The following is an 18,016-nucleotide window of genomic DNA, read 5'->3' on the forward strand; positions in this document are numbered from 1 at the left end:
GCTACTCCACTTCTTTGGCAGAAATATTTTTAAAATTGGGGCACCAGAGTTCAATCCACTTATTCATTTATTTATAATTTCAGGAAGTATTTATGGAGCCCGTACCATATAGTAGCTATATGATTGGAGTGGTGGATTCAGCAGTGAAATCCACTGGACATGATGCTGTGACTTTGGAATTTATAGAGGTTTACATATGATCCATAAGGAAGATGCCATCCTTTTGGGAAAGACCCAAATGCTCCTTGCAGGATAGTCCCTTAACAGCCCAGCCTCCTCACTTTAACTCAAAGAAGAAAGTTTCCCTCATTCCTCCTGCTTTCTCAGGGACACCTTTTCTTCTGTGTCTAGACAAAGCATCTGCCCATTAAGAACACCAGTGTTCCACACATACCCAAATTATTCGGGACAGTGGCCAAGCCAGAACATCATTTGAGAACTTGCTCGAAAGGGCATAAACCCTTTTAAGCTGCTTAGGATATTACCTCTTTCCCTTAAGTGGTAACCAGATGACCCGAAAAGGCTCCTTGAGCCTCCAAAAGGTGCTTAACAAAGAATGAGGAAAGTACTTTAGCCCTTAGAAACTCTGGATCATTAAATAATACTTGCCTTAAATGCATCAATAAAACATTGTACATTAAGGTTTGGCAATAGGAGGGATGAGCCCAAAGACGGCTTCTTAAATTTCTTTTAGAGGAATTGGAACAGAGATTTACTTTGCTCATCTTCCTATCACGGAGGGTGATCTCCCTGAAGACTTTATTGGCAGTGCAGTCCTGCCAAAAGTGCTCACTGCCCTTGCTCTCCTCCCTGAGAACTGATGTCCCGTGAGAAAGCACGTTCCCACTGCTCCGCTGTGGGAAACACCAGGAGAAGGACTTTTCCCAAATCTGTGCGAATTGAGCAACTGGAAGCAACACTCACAAGCTTCCTTGTTTATGTTATTCTCTGCAAAAACATTGAAAACCCAAAACAAGTCAGAAGCATGTTGGCACTGAATTATGTCAGCACAAACATTCGATTCAAAAGAATGGCTGGATTTATTTTAATAGCTGAGAAACCTGGAGGCATGTGCAGTCTATTCTGGCTGTCAATTTATGATCTTTAAAAACATTTTTTTAATTGACTGGTCCTTAAATACATCCCACCTCATCTTGTTCGAGCCAAGTTTTACAGATGCCATCTTAAAAATCAATTCAAAGAGCAGCCATAAACTCAAAAGCTTCCTCCTTGAAGCGTATATGGCAGAATGCAATTTTGTTTAATTTTAATTGACAGAGATGTCAGCTTAAGAGAATATTTTACAATATTAGCAGGAACAGTAAACTTGTGCCTTGACACTTTTATGGTATAATGGTACAATTCCTGGGGAAAAAAAAATTACCACTGTCAGGATTTACACTAAAGTAATACATGGGTGACTTTCCCCCACCCCCCTACTCAGTAAAGGAGTGACAAATGTATTACTAATCACACAACTGGTTTATTATGTGGTGCTATAACTAAAATTTTTTCTGGATTTTCCAGCAAAATTGAGCTTTTTCAGAAATGATTAATTCTAGTAAATGGACTAGGGTGGAAAAATTGGTTCCAGCAGAAAGAAAGACTATCTCCTTCCTCCCTTTGGTTGGAGAGTCAGGGGCGTGGATGACACAGACACTACTTAAGACAGACTTCCAGGACTGAAGACATATGGAATTTTATCAGGGTAGAAGGTTTTCAACCAGACACATGTAAAAAGCCAAAAAATGATTTCTCCTAACTTCAGATATACACATAGACAAGAACTCTTGGCTGTAGGTCCAAAAATGTTAGAAACTAGAATTAATTGGGGCTTTTAAACCTTTATCTTAAGCCACATGGCTCTTTTAGAACTTCCATCACACCGAGAGCATATGTCAGCCTTAGAACTTATTACATTTTGTTAAAATGATGTCTTATCAATGTGTCTTCCCCATTAGTGCACACTGAGATGTCTTAATTAACTTTATACCCACAATGCCTTGCACAAGTCTTGGCACACAGGAAAAGTGTACTGAACTGAAGTAGAAATCTTAATTCAGCTAATATAAGCAAAGTGATGGCATCTCTGCTGCTTTTGGATGGAAAAAAGAATGACACTTTTTCAAAAACAGTTTCATGCAGCCCCAAGAATAATCCTTGGTCCTTAAAAAAAAGAAAAAAAAAAGCCAGACCATGGGATATTATCCCTAGAGCATGGGATATTATCAGTCAGTATTTCATGATATCTAAGGACTAAGAAAGTGTCTAAGACAAAGCAAAATGTCATCAAACATAGCAAACATAGCAAGATACTGATGCAGGACATATTTTGGGAATTGACCAAGGCAAAAGAAATTTGGGAAAATGGCATACTTTCATCTGAGATGTTTAGTCTTAGTCACCCAATGGAAATCAATTTTAGCACAATTCAGGGATTTCAAAAAACACTAAGCCCCCAGCGTTGTTAAAGAGACAGTGATTACATGGCGATGGGGGTAGGATACCTATGTGGGGACAGATAGGTACTTATCATTGCATAGATTACACATTAATAAGATCATGTATGCAAACTTAGCCCTATGACTGGCTCAGAATAAATGCATAAAGTAGGAATTTAATAATAAGAGTTAAATATAATAGGAGGAAATGTGAGCCCAGTAACTAGCAGCAGTACAAATTGCTAAGTAAGAACCAAAGAGGAAAAGATTAATTATAAGCAGATCAAAGGAAGCTTTCTAGCATTTGATGTGGTTCTTCAAGGATAAAAAGAATTTAAAAAGTGGCCATAGGTTGAAGGGAATTTTAGGTAGGAACACTGCATGAGCTAAGGCAAGAGGGAAGAAAGCACATGGTGGGTTTGATATTACTAAAATTACATCAGTTGGTCTCTGTGTAATGGGTGATCTAGTTTAAATAGCATATTGGGGATTTCTTATGGCAGGCTATGAATACCACAATACCTCATAAAAATTCAAGCCAAAGAGCTAATGCATCTTTACTTACTCCTTAAAACTGCTTATTAGTGAGATTTTGGTCCTCTTCTACCAAGAAAGACAATGATATGTAAAAGTAACTAAGAGTTACCTAATAATCATTGTCCAAAGATTTTTAAATTTTGTCCATTTAAAGCTATGTCAGGGAGTTACTGTTGGATCTCTATTTCTGTTTGTTTCCAACAGATTGGATTTATATTGGTGTTTAACAAATTGTGTTCCAAGATGCACTGGTTTAGTAAGGTATTAACTGGTATTTTCCTTCAGAGAGTTCTGTGGTCCTATAGGTTGTAAAGACTGTTAGAGGCCATCTTTCTCTAGAAGATTCATGGTGCATACTTACAGATAAAAGCTCTGAACATCCTGCCACTGAAAAACCAGTTTAACTATTTCAGCCCAAATCTCACAAACGTTTTAATCATGAAACCTAACTGAGTGTGTGGACTAACCATTGACATCTCACTGACACAGTGTTGGGGAAACACATAGCACATTTTGGGAAATTTCCAGATCAACTCTTGAGCTGTCACAATTGTAACTGTAGGTGGAACCAATCCACTTTGAACTCCCTGGAAAGCCTCATAGAGCAAGATACTTTTGAGTCTTTGCTGATCATTTTATCCTTGAAGTGTACTGAAACAGATTGCTCCCACACAGATTACATTTAAAATAATTCTAGAATGTTACTACTGAATCCATCCAACCTTATCATCTAAAACATTTTAATAAGTTATATAGACTTTCTCTGCCTGAGTATTTCCACGTACTAGCTGGAAGAGAAATATCTTGCGTTGTCCTGTTCTCAGACTTTGTCAGATAAAATTAGTAAATCTTCCAGCCTCTTCCTAACGTCTTCAGCTCAGTATTGCCTGGCTTGCTTATGGTCTTGATAATAAGATGTAAATGAATTGTCATATGGGAGTTTAATAGCAGAACTCCCCAAAGATAAGAGTGGTGAAGGTGAAGAGTGCCTTAATCACTCCAAAGTTACATATGGAGAAAGTGAGCTTGCAGTGAAGTTAAATGTCTTGCCCAAGTCCTGTAGCTATATTCATGGCAAAACACTGCACTGGAATCCATTCCAGATTGTCTCTTTCCTTTCTTACTGTACTTCCTCGATACTGAAGATCTCCGCACTCCCAGCAAGAGGAAATTTCCATTGACTTAGAGATGAAGGCTTGAGCAAAACCATAGATGCTTCCTTTAAAAAAATGTGTCTAAGAGGAATAATGAGGTCATAGCCAAGTCAAACTGTGATAAAGGCAACTTTGGAGGAGAAAGACAGGGTCTGTCTTCACTTAACATGCCCATCGGTGAGCAGGTTTGCAGGTATGTTAGTTAGGGAGTGTAGCCAGACAACCAAGTAGAAACGGACGGTACACAAAGTGACTCAAAGTCGAAGTAAAAAATTCAATGCATTTTAAGGTTTGTCTCTGATTTTGAAAGACACCAGTGATCTTCGTCTCTGCGTTCATCTCTAGATTCCTCATTCATCATCAGCACATTTTCAATTGTTTTATCCAGCAAGAGAAATGTGGTGGGGGTGGGGGAGGAGTGGGGGTGATTTGAGGGCCAAGAGGGGGAAACCAAGGGCAGTGCAGCCGATGCTCTGTGATCTGGGAACGCATGAATTTTAGGTCAGCTAAATCAGGACACAAAGCTACAGCTGCAAAACCACAAAGGCCTACATATAGTTTCCCTGGCTCAATTGCTTCCCAGCCTCAAATCTGCGGAAGAGAGCCTTCCATAGGGGAACCTTCTTCTTCCCCAATTAGTGCCTTTTCACAGTGGCAGGATAGAAAAGGTTTTACTCGGCAACATTACTCAGTATCAGTAATATGCAAAAGATCTGTGAAATCAATTCCCATTATTTCAAAGGACGCTGCATAGTAAAAATAATGCATAGTAAAAACACTGTAATGAAACTACCGCTTAATCTGCTGTGATTATCTAAAACGAACCAGCAACTGTTTCTTCCTTATTCTGCAGCATCTGCTCATTGGTACATAAACTGTGTGTGCTGCAGAGAAGCTTCATGCTATGGCAGTTGAAACTGTGAATCTTGAGGTATCACTGAGATAGAAGTTTAGGGGGATTGACTATCTGGCTTAAGATCATTAAAGCTTTTCCAATCTCACCTCTCCTGTCTCATTTCTTTTCTGTGTTCTTCATTCTCTGAACTACCTTCTTCTTTTTTTTTTTTAACATGAACAGATAGCTCAAAAAATCATGAACAGAAGCAAGCCAAGTGGTTTTCGTTTTTTAAAGCTAGTTTGATCATTATGCAAATGGCATACTGCCCACATTCTCTCCCCTCCCCCGAGTTTGCCCTCTGCCCTTGCTAATAACAGTTGGCCTTGTTTGGCTGCAGGTTGGCAAAACTCTCCAACAATTTTGCCGCTCTATATTTCAGCCATGACTTTTGTCATATTTTGGAGAGAAACTTGCACCTGGCCAACCAACTTGCATGCCAAGTTCCAGCCCATTGAGATTTAAAATGGATTTGAATCAAGTGCCCTATGAAATTGAGAATGTATAACAAAGACAGCAGTATAAAGTCATGGTAGTTTTCTTGCAGAGTTCAAAATAAAGTGAAGTGTATTGTGATAGGTAGCGTTCAGCTTCCAGTACCTTTAAAAACACAAGTAGTACTTTTTTGCCCTTTGCAAAGATTGGAAACAAACAGCAGCTTACAAAATGCATAAAGAGAACAGAATGCATTTTTTTCTTAGCTAATGTAAAAAAATGAACATGCATTTTTATTACTGTTATTGCAACTTAAAATTAACTTCGTGCACAGATATTTGCTATTGGATGATCTATTATTAGTTACCTTTCAAGTTATCCTTTTAGTGGGAAATTGAGACCTCCTTTGCTCTAGGGATTTCTGCTTCCTAAAGAACTACCTTCCGACTTCTCTTTGATGCTTTCTGCTCAGCCAGGGGAAGACAAGTAGAGAAAGGTTATGTGTTTGTCAACTCACCTAGGAAAACTATACTGTGAAAGTAGCAGGCATCTGAAATTGCCATGTAATTGAGAGCAGACTTGCCTTCTGCTAAGGCACATGAAGCCTGAGAAAACGCCAAACAGCTTCTAGTTCAGTCCAGCTGGAATGTGCATAGGAATGACTTCAGATCTTGTGAAAATGCAGTTTTTGAGTGAGTGGGTCTGGGCTAAGACCTGAGCATCTGCACCAAGCTCCCAGTGCTGCTGGCCTGCCAGGGGACAGAGGCTACTGGTTCCGGGACCACACCTTGAATACCAAGGTCTAAGTAGATTGGTCTTTTTCCAATCAATGCAAGTGTTACCAGTATTTCAGGATAGTTTTCTGAATGTTACATAAAGCTTGGTGGAAGCCTAGACAAATTGAATGTCATGGCCCTAGAGCCACAAACATAATCTTATCACAGGAATTTTTTGAGGTCACACAACACACTCCAAACATGAGGCAGTGAAGGCAAAGAGGTAGGGAGGTGAGGCAGATAATAAAAATCAGATGGCCAGTAGGAAGAGAATCCAGGGGCTGATCTCACACTGTTAAACTTACCAGTTCTAATGGCATCACTTTCAATAACTTCAATTCTATTTATAAATTTTTAAATCTAATTCTATGTCATATGTATACATCTTTTATTGGGAACACATTCAAACCTACCTTTTAAAGGAGAAATGCAAAGATTTTAAAGAAGCAAAGTAAGAAAACAATTTCATTCTCATACCTTGTATAATAAAAAGGTAGTTGTTATTTGTAATATTCTGTATAGTTAAGATGTGGCTGGACAGTTGGTGATATACTATGTCATTGGAAAATTCACCCTTAAGTCCAAGAGACATCTTGGCCAATTATGCAGACGCATCTGGACAAAAGGAGCTAGTGGGAAGCTGAACTCTGACTTTTTAAAGATTTGTTTGAATGAGACATGGATTTAATATTTTCTGATCAATATTGTATAAAATACATTCCATTGATACCCATATTTTAGTCTACAGAAGAATCAAAAGGATGATGTTTATTTAAAATTATCAAAAATAATTGTGCAATGGTATTCCTATGGGCTCATATCTCAGCACTTGTTCCACCCTATGTGAAAAGTCAGTCTTGGTGCACTCTGACATGTCAGCCATGCTAGCGATAAGAGCCTTCCTCTCTCTCACTTTCCTCCTGGCTTCTGGGTCAAGATAGTCTAAGCCAGAGCCTCTATCAGTTTTAAACCTATCTTGTCTTCTGGCAAAAAAAGAAAGAAAAAAGAAAAATAATAAATACATGCTTGAGTGTAACGCTGCTGGTGAACATTCTTTTGCTTTATATCCCAGGGCTATTTTTTTATAGCAGGAGTCCAATTAAAAAAAAAATTATGAATATGAGGACAATAGAAAGGTAGTGATTTTATCTCAACTACACAGGGAGACACATGTGAGGTAAAAGCACAAATGTGATCTTCAAATGTATGCGGCAAGAGTGATGGGTTGGTTGTTATATATACTGCGTTTTTACTTCTATGTGGAATTGAGAAACTAAAGTGGATCTTTTTTCTTAGTTTATATGTGGCTTATCTATTTGGGATAATGTTTCTGTGCATATGAGTTGGTAGATGGGATAGTAAGAAGCTTATCAAGATAAACTGAGGAAAGTATAAAAAATGTCCTAGCAAATAAAATAATATAAATCCAGGTTGAATATCATCCACTGAAATAGAAGTCTGCACATTTGGTAATAAGTCTGTCTCAAAGTATCATGTTGAAAATCAGATTTTACTTCTTAAATGAGAAATAAGCAAAAGAAATATAAGGGACATTGTATAACATTTTCCTTCTTTCTAGATTTTAGAGAATTCCCTTCCAGGAAGGTAAAATTTTTAACCGACTTTGAGAAGGTCTTTCTTATTCCACAGGTATATTATTTTCAGTCTTCATTTTCCCAAACTTTTTTGTTTCTGTGTAATTTCAAATATATCTTCCCCTTTAAAAGTAGATGATTTTGTAAATTCTGTGTTTTTCACATTATAGTACTGCCAAACAGTCAAAATCTGAAGAATGCTCCTTTTACAAACAGGGATAAACAACTAGATTTGGAAGTGTCGTAGAAGCCTGCATTGTAGCTTGTGAATTGTTCCAGTGTTATTTTTACAAGTGATATGTTTATTTTTGTGATCAGTTAGAGATTTGGTCTATGAGTCCCAGCTGAGAATCCCAAGTACTTCCTCAATTCCCAAGAAATGGAGAACACCTGGAAAAGGATTTTTCAAAACACACACGAATAAGATGCATGAGAACAGTTGCTCCATTCCCAGTTCAAAAACAAACAAAAATACATATCAAATAGGAAAAAAAAATCTGTCTGATTATCCTTCACCTTGAGTCTTTGGTTTAAAACAAGCAGATAAAGAAATAAACATTCCCAAAAGCAGCCCTCACCCCCTGCCATTAGGGTCTCCAAAGTAAATAAAAAGTGGTACTGCCAAGAGTGAATTGCTGTGGCAATTCCAGGGAGAATCCTGATTTTAGCACCACTGTACCAAATTTGTCATTTAGGGAAGCTCTTGTTCCCTTTATTGAGTTTCACTGTAGCGAACAATTTCTGCCTGCATCCCTTGTGTGTCCTTTTGGTTTATTATCTTTCACTGTGAATTGAGCCTCTACAATCAGTTTCACGGGAAGCCTAATTTCACTCACTGCTTATACATATGAGGAGACATCCCTCCCTGCCTCCCCCTCTCCCAATGTTCTTATCAAATGAAGAATTGTGGATAAGGGTTAGGTGCAGATAAACATGAGTGTAGCACTTTCAGAAAGGTTGTGACCCCCCCCATAAGGTGCTTCTTGTTATGCCTGACCTTCAGATTTTCATCATCAGCCCGCCTGACAACTTAATAATGCAGAGGAGCAGGATTCATTTCGCCCCTCTGAGAAAGCCAGCACGGGACGCCCTTTTCCCTGATTATTTCCCTGCACTCCCGGCTGCCCTTTATAAGCCAACCAGAACTCCATCAATCATGCCCCTCTCTTCCCTCGCCTCCTCAGCCCCCAGTTCTGAAGACTCTAAAGCTGCCCTGTTCCTTTTGTCTGGGGCTGGATTGTGTATACAAAGATCCCCAAAAGGAGAGTGGAGAGGTGCACCTTTAGCAGATAGCTGCTCCCCTTCCCAATCCCTGCATCTGGGTCTAAGCATTGTGCATTTCTTTTTCCCTTTTTTTTTCTCTGCTTGTTTAAAGAAATGCTTTTAAAAGTTCTCGTCCTTATTCGTGGGGAGCATTGTCATGCACCATCTCTCTTAACGAGCTCCTGTAAATGCTGGGGTTTAAACAACCCGAATGTGAGTTAGAGGTTTTCTAGGTTTTTTTGGCCCCTTTTCTTCATCATGGTGAGTATTGTTGTTATGAGTGGTTTAGCATTCTACAAGTAGCTAAAGGCAATGAAACCTGTTTCACACCTTCTTCCCCAGTCCTTTTTTCCTTTGGAATGTAGCAGAAGGAAAGAGGGGGAGAGAGGACAGAAAAACAGACAGGGATGAAAGCATACAGACAGGTTATAGGGAGGGAGAAGATTCGGGCTTGTGGGCGTCATCAGGCATTTATTTCACTTTGAGCAGAATAAAAGTGGCATGCAGAAGTTTTAAGGGGAAAACATAAGTGCTTTGAGAAGGTGATGATATAGACTGGATTTGGATTCTAATAGTTGTAATAAACCTGTTCTTTAAAGTATGCTTGGACTTCACTCTTTACCTTGCAAGCGTTTTCCTGGAAATAACAAAGTGGTTTTAAAGTAGAATATAGACAGGGTGCCACCTAGGGTGTCTCTGTATGCCTTCTTACAGGCCTGGGTCCAAGGCCTCTAACAGCTGCCTTTGCTGTCTTAAAAAAGGATAGCATCTTCCCTAGCTTCCCTAGCTGTTCCTCAGCTGGCCAAGGGAACATGAGCCCTGCCAGCTAGTAGACTTGCATCCCAGGTTGCTGAGTGAGCAGGATGGAAATCTGTGCCCAGTCAGATTGGATAGCAGGTCAGCCCAGCACACATGAGGCTACTGCACTGATGTTGTTTTGTTTTGTTTTTAAGAAAGAGAAAGGAAAAGACTACACTGTGGAAAATACAATAGAACCACTTGATTGCCAAATAGATGTTAAACAAATAAAACAGATCTCACATCATCTTTGACAATAACAAAGCCAATAATTAAGGGCAGAAAATACACCACAAATATCTCATCAAAGATATACATCTATCCTTTACTTCTGCAGCACAAATTCAAAACCTTTTGTTAAAATAGAAAACAAGTTACTCAGTTTTGTTTTCATTCTGGTTGTTTTGTTTCATTCTCAGTGACTGGCGGGCAGCAGCCTCAAGATATCTCTAAATAAACACAAGAGATTACAGAGACACATTTATTGAGGGCCTAGTGCATCCCTAGTTTTTAGTGAGATGCCGTAATGTTCAGAGCCTGATATTAACTGGAAACTTGTAACATAGATGTGTGGGAAAACAGAAATCAAAATTTCTGATGTTAACATCTTACTGTAAACACCTATTTCCAGAAATAAATAGAATTAGTTGGGAACACCAGACTTAAACTTGACTTCCAAGGATTCATTGTGCATGCATGTCCTTGAGGCTACATTTTCTAATCTACCATTTTTAGAGTAAAAAAGTCACTGTACATATAATATGGATTGTTCTGGAAGACCAGAGATGAAAATGAGTACCTGATTTTGGTACTCTGGGAGAGTAGAGACATAGGAATGATCATCAGTGATTTGCATTTTCCATGAGTATACAGTAGTTTTTAGGTTAGGGTAGACTTTTAGCCAAGAAGATTCCTCCTGAAGAAGCAAGTTTAAAGAAGATAATAAATTTATCTTGACATTTCTTGAATTTGATGCTTGCCAGACAGCCAGGTAGAGACATCTGTGGATGGACAGTTGTATACATGAGTTCTGGGGTGAGATCAAGACTAAACAGGTATGTCAAAACGATGAGAAGGGATAGATGAGAAAGGATAGAAAAGTCCGCATAATGAGAAGAGACGAAGTAAGAGGGAACCCCAAAAACACTAAGATTAAATGATTGCTGGAAGAAACAAGCCTATGTATGAAGTAGAGAAAGGTTAAGAAGCACAAAATAAAATTACTTTGTTTATGTTTATTTAATATTCCTTTCACAACCTAGAATATGTAAGATCCTTCAGGGCAAGGCTGGTCTAAAACTCCTGACCCTCAAGTGATCTGCACACCTCAGCTTCCCAAAGCTCAGGGATTACAGGAGTAAGCTACTGCTCTCTAAGCCCTTGTTCTCTAAACACTCAATCTTGCTCACAGGTGTATCTGGAATGTAATAGAATGCCAAATAAATATTTATCTACAAATAAAAATCAGTGGATAGGTCAAAGGAAAACCTAGAGAGTGTAGTACACTCTCCTATTCAACAGGAATATGGAAGTAGACCCTAACAAAGAAGGATATTAAAAATGCTATATAGCAGAGAGAAGTAGGCATGTGGGTAGACCCACAGTGAACAGTTTCCTCCCTTTTCAGCTATTTACTGGCTATGGATGCAGTGGAGTACCTCAGATGGACCAACATCTGAGCACCTAAGATGCCTGGGCAGGCAAAGCATAGCAAATTACATTACACGCATGTAATGATAACTTATTAATATTTATAATTCAACACATAAGAAATTAGTATTTTAACAGATACTCCTTATAAAATGTGTGGTATTTATACAAAATACAGAAACGTTAAAGAAGACAAAAACTATGACTTTTATCCATGTTTATGGCCCCATACTAAGCCATCCTATGGATACAAATTTATGTAACTATTCTTCTATTGGGAGATATTTAAGTTTGTGCAGGGCATTTTTATTCTTTCACTGACTGCAACTTTTTTTTTTTTGGAGACAGAGTCTCACTCTGTCACCAAGGCTGGAGTGCAATGGCACGATCTAAGCTCGCTACAACCTCTGCCTCCCAGGTTCAAATGATTCTCCTCCCTCAGCCTCCTGAGTAGCTGGGATTACAGGCACATACCACCACACCTGGCTAATTTTTTGTATTTTTAGTAGAGACAGGGTTTCACCATGTTGGTCAGGCTGGTCTCAAACTCCTGACTTTGTGATCCACCCACCTTGGCCTCCCAAAGTGCTGGGATTACAGGCGTGAGCCACTGCAACTTTTTAACATTCTTTCTTTATCAGAGGAATTTCCCATACTCATGTCTTAGCTCCCCAGGTAAGAAACTTTAACTTCCTCTCCCAACCCCTCTTGCAATGAAGGTGGAGTCATATGTTAGGCTCTATCAATCAGACACCCCCACAGGACCCTTCACCTAGGAAGAAAATGTGCTGGGAATGGACAGATCCACACTGGTTAATAACAGCAATGCTGGTTTCTGGCTTTTTGGGGTTGTGATGGCTGAAGTCACGGCATTTAGGATCAAACCTTGATGGTGTCAGCGGTGGGTTCTGTGACAAAAACAGCAGCGTGGGAGTCTTTATTGGAGTGACCCCACCATGTGCCTGTAGAGCTCCTAAACTTCACTTTGTGCTCCCTGGAATTCTATGAGTCACTTGCAATAAATTTCTTTTTTGTTTAAATCAGTTAAAGTGTGTTCTGTTTTTGTTTGTTTGTTTAATCTAAGAACCCTAAAGATTCAAAGCTCCTTTTCATGTTTGGCTAAAATAAATAACTTTGTATTTTCCTTTTTTAAATTTTTTTTGCTTTTAAGTTCTTTATAAGATTTCTGCGTCAAATAATGTAAGCATTTTTACGTTTCTGATATAATTTAGCAAAGTCTTCTAAGGCTTAATATCAGAGTGGTCATATGTAAAGAGTCACCAGAATGTGTTCTCACTAGCATTGAATATTGACTCTAAGATGTTTTAATTAAATGGGTAAAAAAGCCATTTATTATAGTTAATTTGTCCTTTTTTATTACTGAAGATAGTTTCCTGTGTTTATCAGTTTCATTTTTTATGATTTACCTGTCAATTTGCCTCATTTTTATTAGAATAATGTAATTTTATTGCTGTAAAAAATGTATTTTATAAATTATAAATTATGATGCATGACCTTTGCATATATGGTTTTTTTTTTTTTTTTTTTTTTTTTTTTTTGTTTTTTTTTTTTTTTTTTTTTTTTTTTTTGGAGACTAGGTCTCAATCTGTTGCCCAGGCTCATGGTTCACTGTAGCCTCCACCTCCTGGACTCAAGCAATCCTCTCCCTTCAGCCTCCTGAGTTAGCTGGGACTATAGGAGTAAATGGGACTGCAGGCACACACCACCATGCCTGGCTAATTTTTGTATTTTTTGTAGAGTAAGGTATCACCATGTTGCCCAAGCTGGTCTTGAACTCCTAAGCTCAAGCAAATCCACCCACCTTGGCCTCCCAAACTGCTGGGATTATAGAAATGAGCCACTGTATCCAGCCTTGTTGCCAAATATTTAATAATTTATTTTGGATTTTTAATTCCACTTATATAGGTTTCTGATGTATAAAAGTTTGAATCATTTATGTGATCAAGTGTATTGAATTTTCAACTGGATTTTATCATATTCTTAGGCTTGCAAAGTTTTTCCTACCCAGAGACCAATTAGACATGCATCTATATTTTCTATTAGATTAATTCTTTACTTTATTCTTCCTTTATAAGAAAGATGTGTAAGAACATGTATGCAAAAGTTGCTGGATGCGGAGAAGGCCACCAATGGGGCTTGGGCATCACTGAGTGTTAGATCATTCATCAGGACATGGAAATGCTTTCATAGCTTCAAGTTAATAATAAAATGAAACCTGTCTGCTTTGATATCCCTTCACTGAATTTCACTTCCAGGTACATTTTCCAAAAACACCATCTTATCATGCCCTTGACTTTCCCAATCACCTTTGGTCGTCCCCAAAACTCATGTAGATAAGAAGCACCCCTAAAGCTCAAGCAGAGAATTAAAACTCCTGCCTTGATGACCCTGTTTCATCTTCTCAACCTTCTATCCATTCCAACCTTCCCCAGCCTTCAGCAACATTATTCAACTATTGGTTGAGTCATATGAAATTGCAGGTATTAGGCCATTTTTTTACCTAAAGAATAGTCATTTCATTTGGTTCAATCTAAATATCTGAGGAAAATGCATTCATCTCCCAATGTGATTTTCTACATAGTCTCATCACTGGAAAAGCTGTCTTTTTCTTCTTCATTCAGACAACTTGAAGCTGTATTCTCACTTCTGTAAACAAACGTTGCAGGTCAGTACTACCCTTGGCTTTCTTCACAAACCACCTCTTTAGAATTGAATGTTAGCTATTTTGTGGCACCACTTGGATTGATGGATGTTATGGTTCCCCAAACCCTATAAAGAAACACCTTACCTTGTAATTATGTAAGCGAAAAGCCACCACTATCTGCTGCCCACTCTGGAGTCTCTGTTATTGTTGCCAGATGAACATTTTTCAATTTCCATTGACGTGCTTCTACAAGCATGGAGCTGAGGAAAGGCATTTGGATGAATGTCTTAAGCTGTCATCTCTCTGGACCTATCCTGAGGTCATTTTCTACAACAGAGAACTCAGGTCTGCTGTGGGGCAGGGCAGGTATTGAGCATGATATTTCTCTGAGAGCTCTCAAAAGTAAACAGATTCTAGAAAACAAGATAAAATATCTGCAGAGTGACATACAGAAAACTATATTGTGAGGCATACTCTTTCACCAAACCAGTGGGCTTGGGCTAGTACACAAGTGAAGGCCAGGAAGCAGAAGGACGAGTCAGGGAGTGCTGGGAATTACAAGAGAAGGTTGTACACATGAGAGAGGGGATTCAGAACAAGGTGGGCTTCACTAGGCACGACGTGCAAAGTTGCTTGTGGACAGAGCCCAGCATGGACTTTTAATGTTAGGACTGGGGATGTAGCTGCGGAAGTGGAGCACACACCAGGTGTATCAGGTGTGCCAGATGGGCTGGGGACACTGAGGGATTAAAAGAGAAGTAAAAGGGAAGATGACAACAAAAACAACAGCAGCAACAAAATGAGCATCATACTTTAATGGAAAGTGTGGATTTTGAAAGACAAAAGAACAATGAAATTGAGAAGAGTCAACACCAGTGGCCAGATTCTAGTAAGAATTCATGTGACACTTTTCTTTTTGTTTCATAACATTTCCCCCTGTAACCTATTTTTTAAAACCCAACTCAGAGTGTTAATAATTCCATTATCTGCAGAATCGTTATATTAACAAGAAGCCACTTGAAACAATTAATGTGCTGTTGTTGACTATCTGTCATTCACACCTTTATGGTTTAAGCAAATGCTTTTCTTCTCACATGATTTTAAGCATTTAAGGTAATCTGTGATGTTTTAGGGATCCCTGGAAGGAAATGACAGTTTAGAAAAGGCTAAACTCTGGTCAAATTTTAGAACTTCATGAGAACTTCATTCTTCTGGGAAAAAGAATTATTGGAATTTTGAAAGAGAGGTTGTAGAATGGGAGCAAAGTGTTAAGTTCAACTTAGTTTCTCATATTTCTTTTTTTTTAATTTTGTATGTTTTTTCTGTTACTTGAAACCTAATATTTTATTTTAAAAATTATTTTTTAATTTACTTGTTCATAAGTTATTGAGGGACAGGTGGTATTTGATTATGTAAGTAAATTATTTAGTGGTGATTTGTGAGATTCTGGTGTACCCATCACCCAAACAGTATATACTGCACCATACTTGTAGTCGTTTATCCTTTTCCCTCCTCCCACTCTTCCCCTCAAGTCCCTAAAGTTCGTTGTATCATTCTTATGCCTTTGTGTCCTCATAGCTTAGTTCCCATATATCAGCGAGAACATACGATGTTTGCTTTTCCATTTCTGAGTTACTTCACTTAGAATAATAGTCTCCAATCTCATTCAGGTTCATGCAAATGCAGTTAATTTATTCCTTTTTATGGCCAAGTAGTATTCTATCACATATATATACCACAGTTCCTTTATCCACTTGTTGATTGATGGGCATTTGGGATGGTTCCATGATTTTGCAATTGTGAATTGTGCTGCTATAAACATGCATGTGCAAGTATCTTTTTCAAATAATGACTTCTTTTCCTCTGGGTAGATACCCAGTAGTGGGATTTCTGGATCAATTGGTAGTTTAACTTTTAGTTCTTTAAGGAATCTCTACACTGTTTTCCATAGCAGCTGTGCTAGTTTGTATTCCCACTGGCAGCATAGAAATGTTCCCTGATCAATGCATTCATGCCAACATGTACTGTTTTTTTGATTTTCTGATTATGACCATTCTTGCAGGAGTAAGGTGATATCACATTGTGGTTTTGATTTTCATTTCCCTGATCATTAATGATGTCGAGAATTTTTTCATATGTTTGTTGACCATTTGTGTATCTTCTTTTGAGAATTATTTATTTCCTTAGCCTGCTTTTTGATGGGATAATTTGTTTATTTCTTACCAATTTGTTTGAGTTCATTGTAGATTCTGGATATTAGTTTCTTGTCAGATGTATAGATTGTGAAGATTTTCTCCCATTCTGTGCGTTGTCTGTTTACTCTGCTGACTATTCCTTTTGCCATGTAAAAGCTGTTTAGTTTAATTAGGTCAAGGATTTCATGACCAAGAACCCAAAAGCAAATGCAATAAAAACAAAGATAAATAGCTGGGACCTAGTTTCTCATATTTCTTGAGACTAAATCTGATCCAAATAGAGAATATATAGATAGAGACCAGAGAAGGATTTTTAAATTTTTCTCTTTATCAGTCTTTCTCCAGAAAGAACTAATTATGTCTGAGATGGGGAAGGAATTACAAAGTATTTTGGGAGTGCAATAGGACTTAGGACTTCATGGCCTAGCCACACAAATTAATCATCTCAATATCAGAGGATTTCAATAAGAAAGCTACTACTTCCATAAGGTATCCTTGAAAGGGGGACTTCAATATGGCTATTACCATTGTTCCTTCCCACATTTGTTTTTGTTGTTGTTTTTATATGTTTTAGGTTTTGTTTTGTTTTTGAGACAGAGTCTACCTCTGTTGCCCAGGCTGGAGTACAATGGTGGCTCACTGAAACCTCCACCTCCTGGGTTCAAGCAATTCTCCTCCCTCAGCCTCCTGAGTAGCTGGAACTATAGGCACATGCCACCATGCCTGGCTAATTTTTGTTTTTTTTAGTAGAGATGGGGTTTCCTCATGTTGGCCAGGATGATCTCGATCTCTTGACCTCATAATCCATCCGCCTTGGCTTCCCTAAGTGTTGGAATTACAGTCGTGAGCTACCGCACCCAGCTCCCACATTTGTTTTTGAGACAGGGTCTCACTTTTACCTGTGCTGGAGTGCTCACTGCTGACTACAGCCTCGACCTTCCAGGTTCAAGTGATCCTCCTGACTCAGCCTCCCACCTTCTCACACTTTTACTTACCTCTAATCTTCTTGCATCCTTCCACTTACCTTTCTTCCTTCCCACAACCCGACTTCCATCTGATCAGTGCTTGCCAGAACTCTCAGGACAAAGATCCTCAAAAACACTTCTTACATCTAAGAACTTTATTTCCAGTACCTTCCTCAGCTCATGGCTCTCTTTCAAGGAAGAAGTCTTAATTCCAGCAAAGCTTAGAAACTCTTGACCATCGTTTCATTGAAAAGCACATTTTGAAGGCAAAATTGTTGACTTACGTCTAGGGCGCTGGAGTATGATGCCTTCTTTGTTTGGATACAGCCTTCTTGTCTTGATTCTAGGAAAGTATATACCTCATCTCCAAGAATCTGATTAGATTGTAAACTATTGAGAATCTGTTCTCCATGTGGCACAAGTCCACTCCTCCCTGAATGCCTCACATATGGACTGCACCTTGCACATAAATATGGAGTCAGTAGATATCTGTGTGTATCGCTGAAGTGACTAGGATGGACCTAAAATCATGTGCAAATTGTACCCTAGCTTTTTGGAAAGTATCATGAGCATTCCTTCTCTGAGTTAGCCTTGGTAGGAGTAAGAATTAAAAAAAAAAAAAAAAAAAAAAAGGAAATAAAAAATCT

The sequence above is a fragment of the Cebus imitator genome, unplaced genomic scaffold (assembly GCF_001604975.1).
Source record: "Cebus imitator isolate Cc_AM_T3 unplaced genomic scaffold, Cebus_imitator-1.0 Scaffold19, whole genome shotgun sequence".
In the NCBI taxonomy this organism is placed as follows: domain Eukaryota; kingdom Metazoa; phylum Chordata; class Mammalia; order Primates; family Cebidae; genus Cebus; species Cebus imitator.